Genomic DNA, 16299 nt, shown 5'->3' on the forward strand with positions numbered 1-16299 from the left:
CAACAATTCCAAAAATGTCTTCTTAGCTCTTAATAAATAATTTCATTATAATTACGTTATAATGAAAACAGTCACCTAAATAGGTTGCTCATATTAATGCAGGCATTAGGAATAATGAGGAAGAAAGCCAATCTCGGTATCGAATACACTTTCCTACAAGTTTCCTAAGTAGCGCCTTTGTTGCGAGAGCGCGTATGTAACCTGAGACTGCCTCTGTCATTATAATCGATTGTTAAATTCTATAATCGATGTGTCGAATTTATCACATGGATGAATTTTTACACCCCTACACTTATCAAGCATAAAAAATTATAATAATATTAATAACACACCCTGGCACATAATCATTTGCTCATGAATTGGACTGCACTAGTCAATTGAAGAACCATGCAAATCATACAGTCCCATTATTTGGGGGGAGGCTGTGGCTCAGGTGGTAGAGCAGGTTGTCCACTAATCACAGGGTTGGTGGTTCAATTCCCGGCCCACACAACTCCACATGCCGAAGTGTCCTTGGGCAAGACGCTGAACCCCAAGTTGCTTCCAATGGCAGGCTGGCGCCTTGCATGGCAGTTGTGCCGTCATTGGTGTGTGTGAATGGGTGAATAAGACGCAGTGTAAAGCATTTTGAATACCACTAAGGTTAAAAAGGATATATAAGTGCAGACCATTTACCATTTGTTAAAAAAATAAATAAATAGAAAATGTATTGAATAAGAATTATTCTCAATACCCAACTCTAAATTGCAGCATGTAATTTCACCGGTTCTTTGATGCACTGTCACGTGGTCCACGATCACTCCTCCACCCTCTCAGGCAGATGGCAGCCGCTCCTCCCAGGGCGGACCAGAGTCAGACCGACCCCAGCGGACAGAGCCCCCCTTCGCGTTCTCGGCGACCCGAGGGAAGGGGAGTCGCTTCCCTCCTCTCCTCGTGGACGGCGGTCCTCTCGACCCCTCCGCGTTTCTGGGGGGCGGCAGGGCACTCCTCCTCCCCTGGCAGCGGCTCTATAGCTCCAGGCGGTCGGGGAGTCCAGTCCCCACTCGCCTCGTGGACGGCGGTCCTCTTGACCCCTCCGCGTTTCTGGGGGGTGGCAGGGCACTCCTCCACCCCTGGCAGCTGCTCCATAGCTCCAGGCAGTCGGGGAGTCCAGTCCCCACTCGCCTCGTGGATGGTGACTGTTCCCCGCGTCCGGGCTCCTCCATCCCCCGGCGGATGGCAGCGGCACTCCCCTGGGTGGACGGCAGTGTGGAGGACTCCACGACGGGCATCCCTCCTCCTTTCCGGGTTTCGGCACCAAAGTAACACGGGTTAAGGGAAAGGAGGAGGCGAGAACCGGCTTGACAATATAAATAATAGTTTTAATAATAAACTGAACGAAAAACACACAAACATATACACAGAGCAGCTGCATGTCATTCTCTCTCTTTCGAACCGTCGTCACCGGCCGCCTTTATCCCTTGCACACCCCCATCAGGCTGATTGGGGACCGGGCGTGTGTTGTTTCAGTCCCACCCTCCTCTGCTCTACAAGATGTAATAAACCAACCTCACACAACTTTAGCAGATCCAGCGTCCTGTGGAACGCTAATTTATTTACCTCTGAAGCACGTATTCTATCAGCCTCTCCTCAATAGTTCCCTGTAACTTTTCTAATGATTAAAGGCAAATATCAATATAATTTCTATTATATACTATCTGCAAATATGCAGATATCTCATTTAAAAAGATGTAATTCACGAACCTCACGAAAATCCAGCGTTTTCTTCCCGCCGAGCACTCATCTAATATCTTCCCTCTGAATCAGCCAGAATCAAAACTTCAGGATCAGGATCAAAATTTCATCTTATTCACAAATCATGACGGTCCGTCTATAACAATCCAAGCAGGCGATCCAGGCCGTTTAAACTCACACACTGATGCTGGATCCGCACGAGTGTGTGAATGCAACTTCAAGGCTGCGTCCGAAACCAGGAAAATGCTGCCTCCGGAGGCTGTAAACGGAGGAATGATGTAAATAAGTTGCTTTTCAAATTGTTTAGACTGGAGATTAGTTTCCTTAAGAGTTTCATTCATTCAAAACAGATGTGAGTTAAGTCATTAACTGATTAGGCAGCAAGGTAGCAAGTCAGCTGCCAATGTTTCAGATGCAGCCCCAGGTAAAAGCGCTTCATGTGTGCTATAAGTAAATGTCTTATTCACTATGTACTGTATGTACAGTTGGTTTGATTCAATATTTTTTGAGTAAATGCGATTGCTAACATGGACATGCCATCCATGGTTGCTGGACGACTGGGTGTACTGTTTCCTTCTTCCTAATATATTAACAATTTTTTCATGTACAAATAAATTACTCAAATTTGATGACTAAACAGAAATCAGAAGAAACTGCTATCTACCATTTAAATATGTTTTTAGTTTTGCATGAAATTGAGTACATATAGTGCTAAATTAGAGTTTATTATTATGTTTTTTTATCAATTTAATATTTGTTACTTACTATATTAAATAGTGTGATATATATCCGCATTATAGTGGCCTATCAGCAACCCTGCTCTCTGGATATCAGCATCGCCCATTAAAAAACCCATATCGGTCGAACAAGAGAATAATGTTGGACACAGTTGTTTCAGGGAATAAAGTTACCACTCTAATACTCATGCAGGGTAAAAGACAACCCAGATTCCAGACTCTCATAACTAGCATGTACATGCATGCATGCCGACAAACATACGGTAACCAGAAAGCATGAAGGAACATGTTTGCCCTACTGAGCTAGAATTAAAGACCAAGAGAAACGTGAGCCCACTCTGTTCCCTCTTGTCTACATGTGTGTGCTTCCCCCAAACACACACCCACACACACATACACAAATGCAGTTTTTTCACTCACATTCCTACATTTTGGTTGTTAATGTAAAGGAAATATAGTACAATTCACTCTCAATGGCCTCTGACTGCCAAACATCTCAAATTATGCAACACAATAAACATTGTGCAAAGCAAAATGAGAGAGTTGCTGGCAACTCACCAGAGCGACATGGTGAGAGAGAATGATCAGACATCAACACTTCACAAAACAAGAGCCAGAACCTGCGTTAACATTGCAAATGATCTCTCATTCAACAGTCGTCAGGTTAGATTGCCCTCAAATGTACTTAAACTCACCACTCACAGGGAATAGAACAGGCTGAGGAGTCTCAATCAATGTTTATTGAAACTAAATGTTTCTATACCTCAAGGACAAACTTTCTGTGACCACTAATGCTGTTACACAAAACTTAGTCCATGTTCTGGTGAGCCATTTATATTCATGCATTTGGCAGACACTTTTATCCAAAGCGACTTCCAGTGCAATTATTACATGATCCATCTCCCCAGAACAACCTGGAGTTAAGTGTCTTACTCAATGGTGGTGGCCGTGGGGTTAGAAGCAACGACCTTCTGATTAACAGCCCTGTGCTTTAGCCACTACGCCACGAACACTCCTGGGACATTTACATTTACATGCAGCTCTTTATTCAAACAGCATGGAAGATAACAATGAGAGCAAATTAAGACTTTTAGTTAAGTCTCTTGCTTCTCTCATACTCCTCATGAGAAAACAGACTGATCACACTGTGAATTCGGAAGCAGTAGGTCGAAAGTTCTGCTGCTGATATTGGTCTGTCCTTACCAAAAATTAGAAACACTGCCCCCAGTGGCTGAAGCTGAAAGTTGTAAACCAAAACAACAGCCACCAAAAATGTCCCCCAAAGTTTAAATGTGGCATTACTGAAATGCCCTTGTAATGAATTCTTCTGTTTTTTCATTTGTAACATCTGCTATAGTTTGTTATGATTTGTAATGAATTGATTTAATTGACATATATTACATAAACAGATGAAAAATGGCCCTCATAAAGGTAAAAATGCCCCTGAAAATAAAATCCAGTTAATTTCTGACACTGATTTGCAAGATACAACCTTTGCCCTCAAAGTCCCCAACCCTCAATCTGATCAACGTATCTGGCTGTGTTCTAACTGGAACTGATCATGACTCCGCAGGCCACTTCGAAGGGTGCACAATTCATGCTGTAGTATCGTTCCAAACATATTTTCCAATCAGAATCACTTAAAAATTTAGTTTTAATTTACTGTTATCACCTTTCAGCCTTTTGAAGCTCTCACATTGGAGGGTAATTGTCTTTGAAGTACTAGGGCTGGGACAATGCGCAAAATATGCGCGTCGATTCGTCAGACCCAAAACCAAGATGGCGGCGCCGGAGAGTAGTAGCAACACGAGTTCCTCTAAAGTATGGGAATTCTTTTAAATTAAAGAAAACAATTCCGTGATATGTCGTCTTTGCAAAACGGAGATGGCCTTCCATTCTAGCACCACGGCAATGCACCAGCACCTGAAGAGGCGCCGCGCACCCGCGCACGCACGCACTAACACAGTATTCGGTGAAAGGAAAGTGTCAGAGTGTAAGTTGTTATTTGCATGTGAATGAAGATGCTTTTTTCAGTATGTTCAACATAAATGTTGAATTCTGAATGTTTATTTTCATTATTTATTTTTTGTTGGAAAAGCACTTTCTGTATTAGCTTAAAGCCCCCAAGTTTACAATAGTTACTGTATTCTTTCAATTGCTCTAAGAAAGTGTGGCTGGGTGACCTTTTTATTTTTTTATTGAATGCTAGACATCAAGTTGTTGTTATTTTATTCTGAAAGAAGAATTACAAGATGCACTTTTTTTCAGTAAGCTAGGCCTATGTGTTTTCAAGGCTTCAAGGTTTTATTGAATGCTACCTCTGACTAAGAATGCATTACTTTGCACTTGTATAGTCTTTTATTTTGGAATTTTAAGAGCAATAAACATATATTGCACTGTTAAAGGGTAACTAAACCCTAAACCAACTTTTTTTAGTTAATGATCTGTAAGAATGGGGCTTTATTAGTACTGGTCATTGATTCAAGTAATTTTTTTGACATTCGTGTATAAAGTGTTTTAATTCTACAATATATGGTGTAAAAACGTCTGAGTGCTGCCCTCTTCAGGTTGAACGGTGGCTACTGCAGTTGAATTTTCCTATTGGCTGTTGCGGTACTCGTGGCGTAAGCGGTGACAGCTGACGTAAGCAGGTTCCAGCTCACCACGCCAGATTCATGTACATGTCGTCTTGCGACCGTGTGAGGAATAATAATAACATAGAGTCTGACAGCAGCTGTCAATTAATCCGTCACTACGAGTCTCAGGTGCCCCCCGCTCAGCCCCGCGACTCGGTTCGTTCCCTCTATCCCGCCGGGTCTGCCCACTTTTCCTGCATTTTCAAATATTTCTAGTGGGTGGAGTCAGACTCTGAGCAGGTGTTTAGTTACCCTTTAAGGAATTCATTTTCTTTTCATTCAGATATGTAAATCAACATGTATAAATTGCTATTAGTCAATTAATGGGGAGATAATCGAATCGAAATCGAATCGGACTGGAAAAATGAATCGTTAGATTAATCGATGCATCGAAACAATTATCGCTAGATTAATCGTTTAAAAAATAATCGTTTATCCCAGCCCTACTTTGAAGGGAATAGGGCATAGGGATGATCACTGCTGAATGGGACGCGCCAACGCTGGAATTGGATTCAAGGTTTTTTCATATGTTTAATGAAACCGTTTTTCTGAGGTTTCTTGGGATGTACAGTGCGATTTATTGTTCTTTATGTTTAAGTATCTCGTGATTTAAAACACGGATATACTGTATTTCAACGTTTTACTCACTTGTATCTCATTCATCTGCATTGACATGCACAACGGCTCGAGCCTCATCATTCACAAATACTGCGATGCGCTGTGTGTTTGTAGATCAGTTTGGTCCTCAAGTCAGTGGAAAAGTGGTCAGAATTCGGCAGATTGCTTCCCTGGTATATCACTGGCTCTGGCATAAGAAGCAGCAGGTGTGGGTTTGTGCATGTGCATTGCTTTGCCCGGGCTGCAATGTAAACTAAATCCTATTGGCTGTTTTTCAAAAAGGCACAGGGTGTTCATCAAGTTCCGCCCCAACTTCATGTTTCAAATATGTCATCACGATAAAGAAAACTGCATTTTTCAAGGCACTTCAAGGGGACTTAAAACACTACAATTCATATATGAATAAAATTATTAAAATTAAAGTATTATTATTATTATTCCATTACATAACATAACAGGAAATAAGGATGTATATATTTTTTGGTGGTGGAGGAAAACGGCCAATCGATGAAATTACGAAGGTGTTGTAGCATCATGATTTATCTTGTGATTAATATTTATAATCCTAAAAATATATTATAATATCAAATAAGTAATTTAAAATATGACATTGCATCAAAACTGTAATAGTATAAAATTGTTGTAGTAAATAATACAAATAGTACTCAATAATTTACAAAAATAACAACAAAACAATTTCAACCATACTCTTTTGTGTGACCAAAGTTCAGCCATGAAACTCAATGTGGTGCAAGTTGATAGGTTCTTTGAACTTGTAGTCAGTTAGCCAATTGGCTTGCTCACATGTGATATATTAAGCCAATTATCTCACATGGTGTATTAGGGTTGTGCCCTGACCAACATCACGATGTAGAGCCACCATCGTGATGCCACGCCCCCTTTTGCGAGTCTTGCTAGTGTGACTCACTAATCCTAGTCTCTTCTATAGTTAACCTAAAAACTTTGCAGGGATTGCTCTGTAAATTAAATTGAGAATATAACTAATGCATATATGCTATTTTAAATACTGTGGTATATGCCAGAGACGTGACGTGTTAGTCTGTGAAAATACCGTGTCAGGCAGGCTACACAAATATTGATCTTGACATTGTTAGCTTCTTGTCTTTTTTACATGTCTTACACTGTACATTTAGATTAAAATATTTTATGTTGTAGGCTACAAGAAAATAGCCTTTATTAATTAATTATTAGTAGTTGTAGTGTCTCAGAAAATCTTGCTCATTGTCACATAGCTCTTGTATACACTGAAGCGGCAGTTTAAGATAAACCCAGACCAGCTGAACGTCAAATAACTTTTGTCTGGTTAATACTTTTAAAGAAAAATTTCCTTGGCCATAAATCCATAATGTCAAATCAAATGAAAGAAACAAGGTGAATATGAATAACACACATTTATTAAAACATAGAACAACAACAAATAAAGAACAAGAAAACGGAACAACACTCAGACCGAAACTTCGGCATTAACATTTCACTTATAATTAGCAGCACAATTAACTTCAGCACAGGCTACAAAATAAATTATGTTATTGAAATATTGTAAAGTGGTCATATGAACTACACAAATGAACGTTTAAAAATAATATGCAAAATCGAATAGCTCCATAACGGATGGCGAAAAATGCGTAAAGAAGTCTAATATCTTTCACCATAGACCATGTTTAAATTTCGATGTTTCTGGCCAGAAATACCAACATATTCACTTTATCTGGTTTTAATAAGCTGCGGATTGGAGTAACTACACTACCCGCTGTGCTGAAGACCAGCTCTGATGGAGTACTGGTAGCACATACACAGATATTTCCGTGCTAATCTTGCCATGAACGGAAACCTTTTGTCGTTCGTTTTCCACCAAGTCAGCGGGTCCTCTTCCCCATCAATGGCCATTTCCTGCAGGTACATGGTCATTTCTGCCTCGACCTTTTGCTCATCAGTGAGTAAAATAACGAAATTATAGTTTTAAAGTGGAAAATAGTATTTATGTAAAGAGATATATTAAAATAAAAAGTGCACAACTCTTCTTAAGTGAAAGCTAAAAAAAAATGCAACCTACCGATAAAGCGCCGACGAGTCATTAGTTGGGTTAGTAAAATAACGAAATTATAATTTTTCATATAATTTATGAAAATTATATGAAATTATATAATCCCCCCCGCCCCACCGACGATATCATCGTCCATCGCGATGTTTTACTGTCAACATCGTCAACTGCCAATTTAGGGGACATCGCCCAACCCTATGGTGTATGCTGATTGGTCCCTGAGATGTAATTGGGTAGCCAATGAACGTGCATCTCTCTCTTTGTCTAACATTTAAATTACTCCGTTTTGCAGATAAGTTGCAGTTTCGCTGTAGCACGCTGCAAAGGTTTTTTTTCACTGAAACCCACCTCCACCCCAGCTACACTTGTCTAGATCTGCTAGACAGCAGCAGCAGCATAGCAGATATAGTCTGCCAAGACCAATATCCAATCAATATGTCACACCCATATTAACATGCTAAATCTTTCAAAGAATTGTCATGACTGAAATAATTTTTTTAGTTCACTAGCACCAGAGCTGGTAACACCTAAAAATGTAAGCGAACAGCCCTACAGTAGTTCAGGCCTTGATTTTAAACTGTCTGACCTATGTGTGTGAGCAGTCTCACTAATTATCATCCTGAGGTGAATTTCTGTGGAATGTTCTGGGAATACAAGCGTAAGCTTTCAAAAGAGACTTGTCTTCCATGGTTATGCCAGTGTGAAACAGGTGAAAAATACTCACATACTGGGCTAGAACTCCAAATCGCTGTGGACATTGCACAGTTACATGGATTAACTAGATTTTTACATTATTTGAAGAAACTGTGCTTGCCCTAACAAAACATGAATACAATGGTCGGATGTTCGTGATTAACCTGGAAACATGTCACATTCAGGCAGGAGACTCAGAACTTTAAAGTGGATTCATCCTCTGCTGACAGCTCTGACAGTTAAGTGTTTAATACTCAGTATGATTATCTTTGTTTTAAACAGATCAAGTTTTACACATTCGGGTCCAACATGGGGTCAGTCTTAATACTGGAACATTAATCAGAAATCTGTTTAAATATACTCATGGCAGGTTTTGTGATGCTTTGCAGAACGGAAAACCTGATATTCTCCAAAACAATGGTCAACATGATCACACGGGAAGTCGGCATGTTGTTTCTGAGAGTCCCGGTACTCTAGAATCGGCCACATTATGCCAACTTACCGACAAACCCCATCTCCTATCAGATATTTTTTGCATCGGCCTGAGCATGTTTACCTTCCCCTTTGGCACAAACTGGAAAAGTGCGTCACATCAGCAGCATGGGAGACCTAGGTTCGGATCCTGCATTGAAACTAGGAAGTAATCGCGTTCACATAATCAGTGACAAGCACAATTCTGAGGTTGCATTTTTCCCTTTAGCATTACATTTTTACTCCATTGATGTTTAGGTTTAGGTTTGGGGTGGGGTTTAGTTTATAAAATAGGAATTCATCCTCACTATATTAGAGCATGCATAACTGAAAACAACTAGCATTTTGCACCTCTAAGTGGACATATGGGCGTCATGATTCACAAATCATGACGGTCAGTCTGTGATAATCCAAGCAGGCTATCCACGGTGTTTAAACTCTCAGTAGATTGCTGCTGCTCTTGCTGGATGCGCACAAGCGCGTGAGTGCAACTTCAAAGTTTTTTTACAAAGATAAATAGAAGTTAAGTAAGAGTTTATTCATTTTTTAGCAATTTTATGTTTACATTATTTGCTATATAAAATTGTGTGATATATCTGTATTGTATCTGCCTATCGTCCACCCTGCTTTCTGGGTATCGGCCATTAAAAGAACCCATATCGGGTTACCACTAGCCCATATGCCCAACAACACCTACTGCTTTGCCCACTGGGGGCAGTGTTTCGAATTTCGGTTACCACAAACCGATTTCAGCTAATGAAAAGTCAACTTACTGTTTCCGATTTTACTGTGAGATCAGTCTGCATCAGTGTGTAATGCTTCTTAGATATCCACTTACTATGGATATCCATTGTAATGCAGTTCAAAACAGAAATAAAAAAATGGGGGTACATCCTGTAACAGTGTAGTACCCCCCCAAAAAACACTGTAAAATTTAAACGAGAGGGAAAAGACCAACAGTGAGAGAGGAGAGAAAAAAAAAACACTTACTCGCCAGTTCTCCGATACGCCGTAGCTTGTTCCTCGGCCACTCCTCCACCCTCTAACGGACGACAGCCGCACCTCTCCGGGCGGATCGGAGGCAGTCCTCCAGCCCCTGGCGGACGGAACGCCCTGCCGCATTCTCAGGGAACAGAAGGGGTCTCCCCGCCCCCCACCAGCGAGCGCCTCCCTGCTCGCGGTCGGCGGTATCAGACCCTGCCGCGTTTCAGCGGCTGGTAGGGGACTCCTCCGCCACTGGCAGCAGTCCTGACCGCTCCAGGCGGTCGGTTAGGAGCCTCTTCTCCCCTCGCGGTATGCGACCGTTCCTCCGCTTCCAGGTGGCCGCGCTCCTCGTCCCCTGGCATATGGCCACGGCTGCTCCATTGGGGTGGACGGTAGTGGCGAGAACTCTACTACGGCGTATCCCTACTCCTTCCTGGGTTTCGGCACCAGTGTAATGCAGTTCAATGGAAAGGAGGAGGCGAGAACCAGCTTGACAACATAAATTATATTTTAATGATTAACTTCAACAAAAGACAAACACACACACATAACGGACATGTCCGTAAACGATCTCTCTCTCCCGCAACATCCTCTGCAGTCGGCCTTTATCCATCTCAAATGCTTGATTAGCCTGATAAGGGACCGGGTGTGTAGAATCACGACCAGGCCCCGCCCTGCCACATCCATCTAGCCAGCTCTATCAACAAGAATTCCTATTTCCATTATCACAAACCTCCTCTGTTGTTGAGTGCCACATTGTGACATAACTGAAACAATTTTCGAGCCCAAAATGGACACAACATTGGATTGCTGCCGATAGTGTCAAACATTATGGTCTGCAGTAACTTGCACAGATAAAAGTTGAACAGAGAGCCTGATAATCAGACACAGACAAAAACAAGAGCTGCGAGCTTGAACACATTTATTAGAATTTAAGCTTGAGGCATTTTTCATTTGTTAGGCAACATATGACCTCCGGCCTTTGGCATACAGACACTTCTTGCATCACAGGAGAAAGAAACACAGCCATGAGGCACTTAATAAAAAAAGAGGAAATCGCTGCAATGTCATAACTTATCTGCTGAAGATTACATTTAGAGACTAAATATCTCAGATTTTCACTAATGCATGCCAGATTAATTGATAGAAGTTATATCAGTGATCTGCATGCAAAAGATAAAACTTTGATGATTTTCAATCAGAGATATGATTCTTTTAATGGGTTTTTAATGGTTGATGCCGATACTTGTTATGCACCGATACAGACTTTCAATACCAATTTCAAAATTGGTAAATAACATCAGATTAATCAACTGATAAATCAGTCCATCACGAATTCTTCATAATCAACTTTTACCGACTCTCTTGTGAATATTTTGACATTGTTGTTTTTTGTGTTAGTCTGTTTCCAAATCCCATCCATTATCTTAACCTATTGTATGAGTTCATTTTTTTCTGAAAATGTTATTGCTCAAAGGTCACTCCTTCATTGCTCAAGAGACTGAAATGGGGTGTTTCATTTAAGCATCAACCTTGTCCCAGATGTTTCTCCACAAATTCCTTAGGAGAATGGACAACTGTTGACATACAATAGCAGTACAGAGCTATAAAACTGCAGCAGATACAATGTGATGAGAAAAGTTTCACTTCGCATTGCTGACATCTCTTCTAAAATATTTAAATGTGAGATTATTGGGGTCTTTCTGCCAGTAGAAGAAAAAAGAAGAAAAATATAAAGGGATAGTTTTAAAGTTCTGTCATCATTTATTCTCTCTCGTGTTGACCCAAACCCGTATGACTCTCTTTCTTCTGTGGAACAAAAAAGGAGATGTTAGGAAAAATCTTAGGGATTAACAGCTTCAGTCACCAATGGCTGTTTCCATTTTATGGAAAAAGATGCAATGAATGTGAATGGTGAATAAAGTTCCCAGCACACTTCATACGAAATTGAAGAACAGAATGGGTGTGTCATTTAGAACAAAGTCTGGCCAAAAAGGTGTTTTTGAGTTTGTTTCCATGGTTCATAACAGATCAACAGGGCGAACTTTCAGGAAAACTTCTTATCAGCTACTAAACACCTTCTCGTCATCAATAGGTTTGATCTGGAACCCCACCTACTTAGAGGCCAACAATTGATTCCCATTCAGTCAATTAAGATCACAGAACATGAACACACCGGTGTGCAGTTATTAGCGAGCTATTACGATCGTTCGTGTAGAGACAATTTCCATGCAATTTTTAACTTGTTGAATTAGTCGACAAAAGGAATCAAATTCACTCAAATAATTTTGAAATGCCCATTCACTCTGTTGTTTGATATGCTGCTTCACTCATGTGCCTTCTGCAGCCGCAAGCCATTCACACATCTGCACAAAGTGAGATATGTCTTCTATCATATTTGTTTTTACTGTATTAAGTCCATAAACATTCTTTTATACATGCATCATAGCAGTAGTATCAGTGTCATCATAAATAATCGGCGCTTACACTCCCTGTGTCTCAATCAGCTCCCTAGCTCCCTACGTCATGAATCAGTATATCCTGAATATGAATTTGTGCTCTGGTAAAAGTACTGATCCACTGGACACTCATGACTCAATCCCCTGCGGTAACGAGCTCGTGCATAGAAGCGCAGCTGTTATCAATCAGCACCACCGTTGTATGAATGACACTATCGTTTATTTTCCTTGAAGATATTCAAACATACAGTGTTATTATAACAGATAAATGGCATAAATAAAGAAATAAAAATATATAGTGGTGGTATGGAGTGGTGGTGGTGGTCTAAAGCACTGAACTGGTAATCAGAAGGTTGTTGGTTTGATCCCCACAGCCACCACCATTGTGTCCTTGAGCAAGGCACTTAACTCCAGGTTGCTCCGGGGGGATTGTCCCTGTAATAAGGGCTCTGTAAGTTGCTTTGGATCAAAGCGTCTGCCAAATGCATAAATGTAAATATAGGAGTGTATTTTAGACCTTCTTTTAATAACTCACTAATAAATCACTTTCACGGTAACTATGAATGAAAGACATTACAAACAACATCTCTTTTAAAGAGAAAAAAGGGCTTGGACTTAATAGGTTTACACTTGTGCTCATCATCTAACGACTTGAGAGACTTCATAAGACATGACGACGTTTCCGGTCAGGGAACATACTGAGCAACGTTGCTCCCTGGTTTTGATGGTGCACTGTAGGATTTTTTAGTGAGCGAGCATTTCAGTGCCCTAGAACGATTTTGCGATTGAGACAGCCCTAAAAATGACCGACTCACTGATCAGCATCCTGACTACTAACTAGGGAACTGATCGAGATGCACCCTATGGCAACGTTTAGCTTGTTAGTGCATGAATGCAAAAGGTAAACATTACAAATTACACATTATATATGGCATATGCCATATATGCCGGGCTAACTCTTTAACCATAAGTCAAGGAGAAAAAAGTTGAGATCTCCTATGTTGAAACCAATGTTTCAGTGTGATTTACCTGAATCCAGGTGTCATTCAGTCACGTCATGCCAGGACACGCTCAGTTGCAGCAAATCCACCAACATCTCAAAACTGACATTACATGCATCTTGTGTCCATAGAATGTCAATGCCACGTTTTTGCAGTATCTTATGGGCTCTGCTCATAGATGGCTCAGTACAACAGGCCTCTCGCGCTCCGTTCTGTACAGATGTGTCCGAGGAATGAGCGGCCGCCGGTGAGTTCGTAGAGAAACCGTTACACAAACCGTTTCACTTTTCTTTTTAGTTTACACAGACATGTCAACAGGGATACTTTCTTATCGGTAAAAGCAGCACAGACACATCAAACAGATCATCAGGGAGACAAATGAAATCACAATCAACTTCAAATGACAGCTAAACAAAAGTCAACACTGTAACAACATCCACACACAACACTGCTTTAACCTAATCCTTTAATTATAGGCTACTACTAAACATAAAAACACAATAGACGATTGTCTTATGCATCAAATAAACTATCGACAACAAAACCAACATGACAAACCAATTCAGCCAACAAAAGACAAAATTAATTGCAAACTTCTATGAAACATCACAGGAGAGTTGAACAGCAACAGGCATCTGGTGTGTCGAAACACGAGACTGTTTCTCAATCGCAACAAAGAAAACAGAAAAAAAGTCTCATCTAAAGAAACGTTTTATCTTGCGTTTTAAACTGACCAATTACCTGTTTTCGTGATCCTGACAATAGTTGATCCCCACCGAAGTCACGTCGGAAAGTCAACGCGTCATTATAGATGTCGAAGCATTGTGTTCGAGAGTTTATGTTCTCCAACAATGTTACAATGCATCGGTGGATCTGCTGCACAGCGAGGGAAAAACGGTTCAATGTGGGTTTTTACATCACATCCCTCTTCAGGCCACTTGAAGAAGGGGAGCAATGCATGCAACAGCGAACGACACACACACACACACACACACACACACACACACACACACACACACACACACACACACACACACACACACTTACACTTACACTTATTTAAAACAATGTCAAAACATAAAAACATATTTTATCATAATATTATTTCACATTATAGTTGTTTTGTGTTAAAAAGAAAATGATCAAATATAAGACAGACAGATGGCTAGATAGACAGACAGACAGATAACAAGACAGACAGATACTATAGATAGATAGACAGACAGACAGATAAAAAGACAAATAGACAGACAGACAGACAGACGGACGGACAGACAATAGACAGACAGACAGACAGACAGACAGACAGACAGATAGATAGATAGATAGATAGATAGATAGATAGATAGATAGATAGATAGACAGATAAAAATACAGACAGACAGACAATAGATAGATAGAGAGAGAGAGAGAGAGAGAGAGAGAGAGAGAGAGAGAGAGAGAGTCAGACAAACGGATAGATAGACAGACAGATAAAAAGACAGATAGACAGACAGATACAAAACAGACAGATAAAAAGACAGATAGATAGACAGAGAGACAATAGATGATAGATAGATAGATAGATAGAGAGTCAGATAGAGAGTCAGATGGATAGCTAGACAGACAGACAGATAAAAAGACAGACAGATAGATAGACAAACAGACAATAGACAGATAGATAGATAGATAGATATATAGATAGATAGATAGATAGATAGATAGATAGATAGATAGATAGATAGATAGATAGACAGACAGACAGACAGTTAAAAAGCCAGACAGACAGATAAAAAGACAAACAGACAGATAAAAAGACAGACAGATAAAAAGACAGACAGACAGACAGACAGACAGACAGACAGACAGACCGACAGACAATAGATATATAGACAGACAGACAGACAGATAAAAAGACAGATAAACAGACAGATAAAAAGACAGACAGACAGACAGACAGATAAAAAGACAGATAAACAGACAGATAGACAGATAAAAAGACAGACAGATAAAAAGACAGATAAACAGACAGACAGACAGATAAAAAGACAGACAGATAGATAGACAGACAGTCAGACAATAGATAGATAGATAGACAGACAGACAGATAAAAAGACAGATAAACAGACAGATAGACAGGCAGATAGACAGACAGACAGACAGACAGACAGATAAAAAGACAAACAGATAAAAAGACATACAGACAGACAGATAGATGGATAGATAGATAGATAGATAGACAGACAGACAGACAGCTAGCCAGCCAGATAGATAGATAGATAGATAGATAGATAGATAGATAGATAGACAGACAGACAGACAGACAGACAGACAGCTAGCCAGCCAGATAGATAGATAGATAGATAGATAGATAGACAGACAGACAGACAGACAGACAGCTAGCCAGCCAGATAGATAGATAGATAGACAGACAGACAGACAGACAGACAGCTAACCAGCCAGATAGATAGATAGATAGATGCCTGTAGTTTTAAAAACAATGAAAAAATATTATTTTACATATATAATATGTAAAAAGAAAATATATAGCAAAATAGTTAAATTATAGATATATACAGTATTTGTTTTTTATATTTTCATCATAATATATTATATTATAGTTTTGTGTTAAAAAGAAAATAAATACAATAAAAAAAAGTATTAAATTACCTTGATACCTTATTTATTTTTAAAATAAGAAATATTTGTATCATCATATTGTATTATATTATAGCTGCTTTGAAAGAAAATATATACAATTTCAAATGATAGATTTTTAAAATATTTGTAAAAAGCAAAAAATTGCCTTGATTCCATCAACTGTAAAAAAGAAAAGAAAAAAAGGATGATGAAAAATAATGATAGAAAAAATAATAACACAAACTACTGTATAATAGAAAGAACTTTAAAACATATCTTGGTGAG

At 39.7% G+C, this 16299-nt stretch overlaps 1 pseudogene; it reads right to left on the minus strand.

The window, feature by feature from the left end:
• LOC127643301 (discoidin domain-containing receptor 2-like) overlaps nt 1–14324 on the minus strand; it is a 52322-nt pseudogene extending 37998 nt beyond the window's left edge.
• Nucleotides 14325–16299: the final 1975 nt, after the last annotated feature.

Source organism: Xyrauchen texanus, chromosome 4 (genome assembly GCF_025860055.1).
Source record: "Xyrauchen texanus isolate HMW12.3.18 chromosome 4, RBS_HiC_50CHRs, whole genome shotgun sequence".
NCBI classification, from domain to species: Eukaryota; Metazoa; Chordata; class Actinopteri; order Cypriniformes; family Catostomidae; genus Xyrauchen; species Xyrauchen texanus.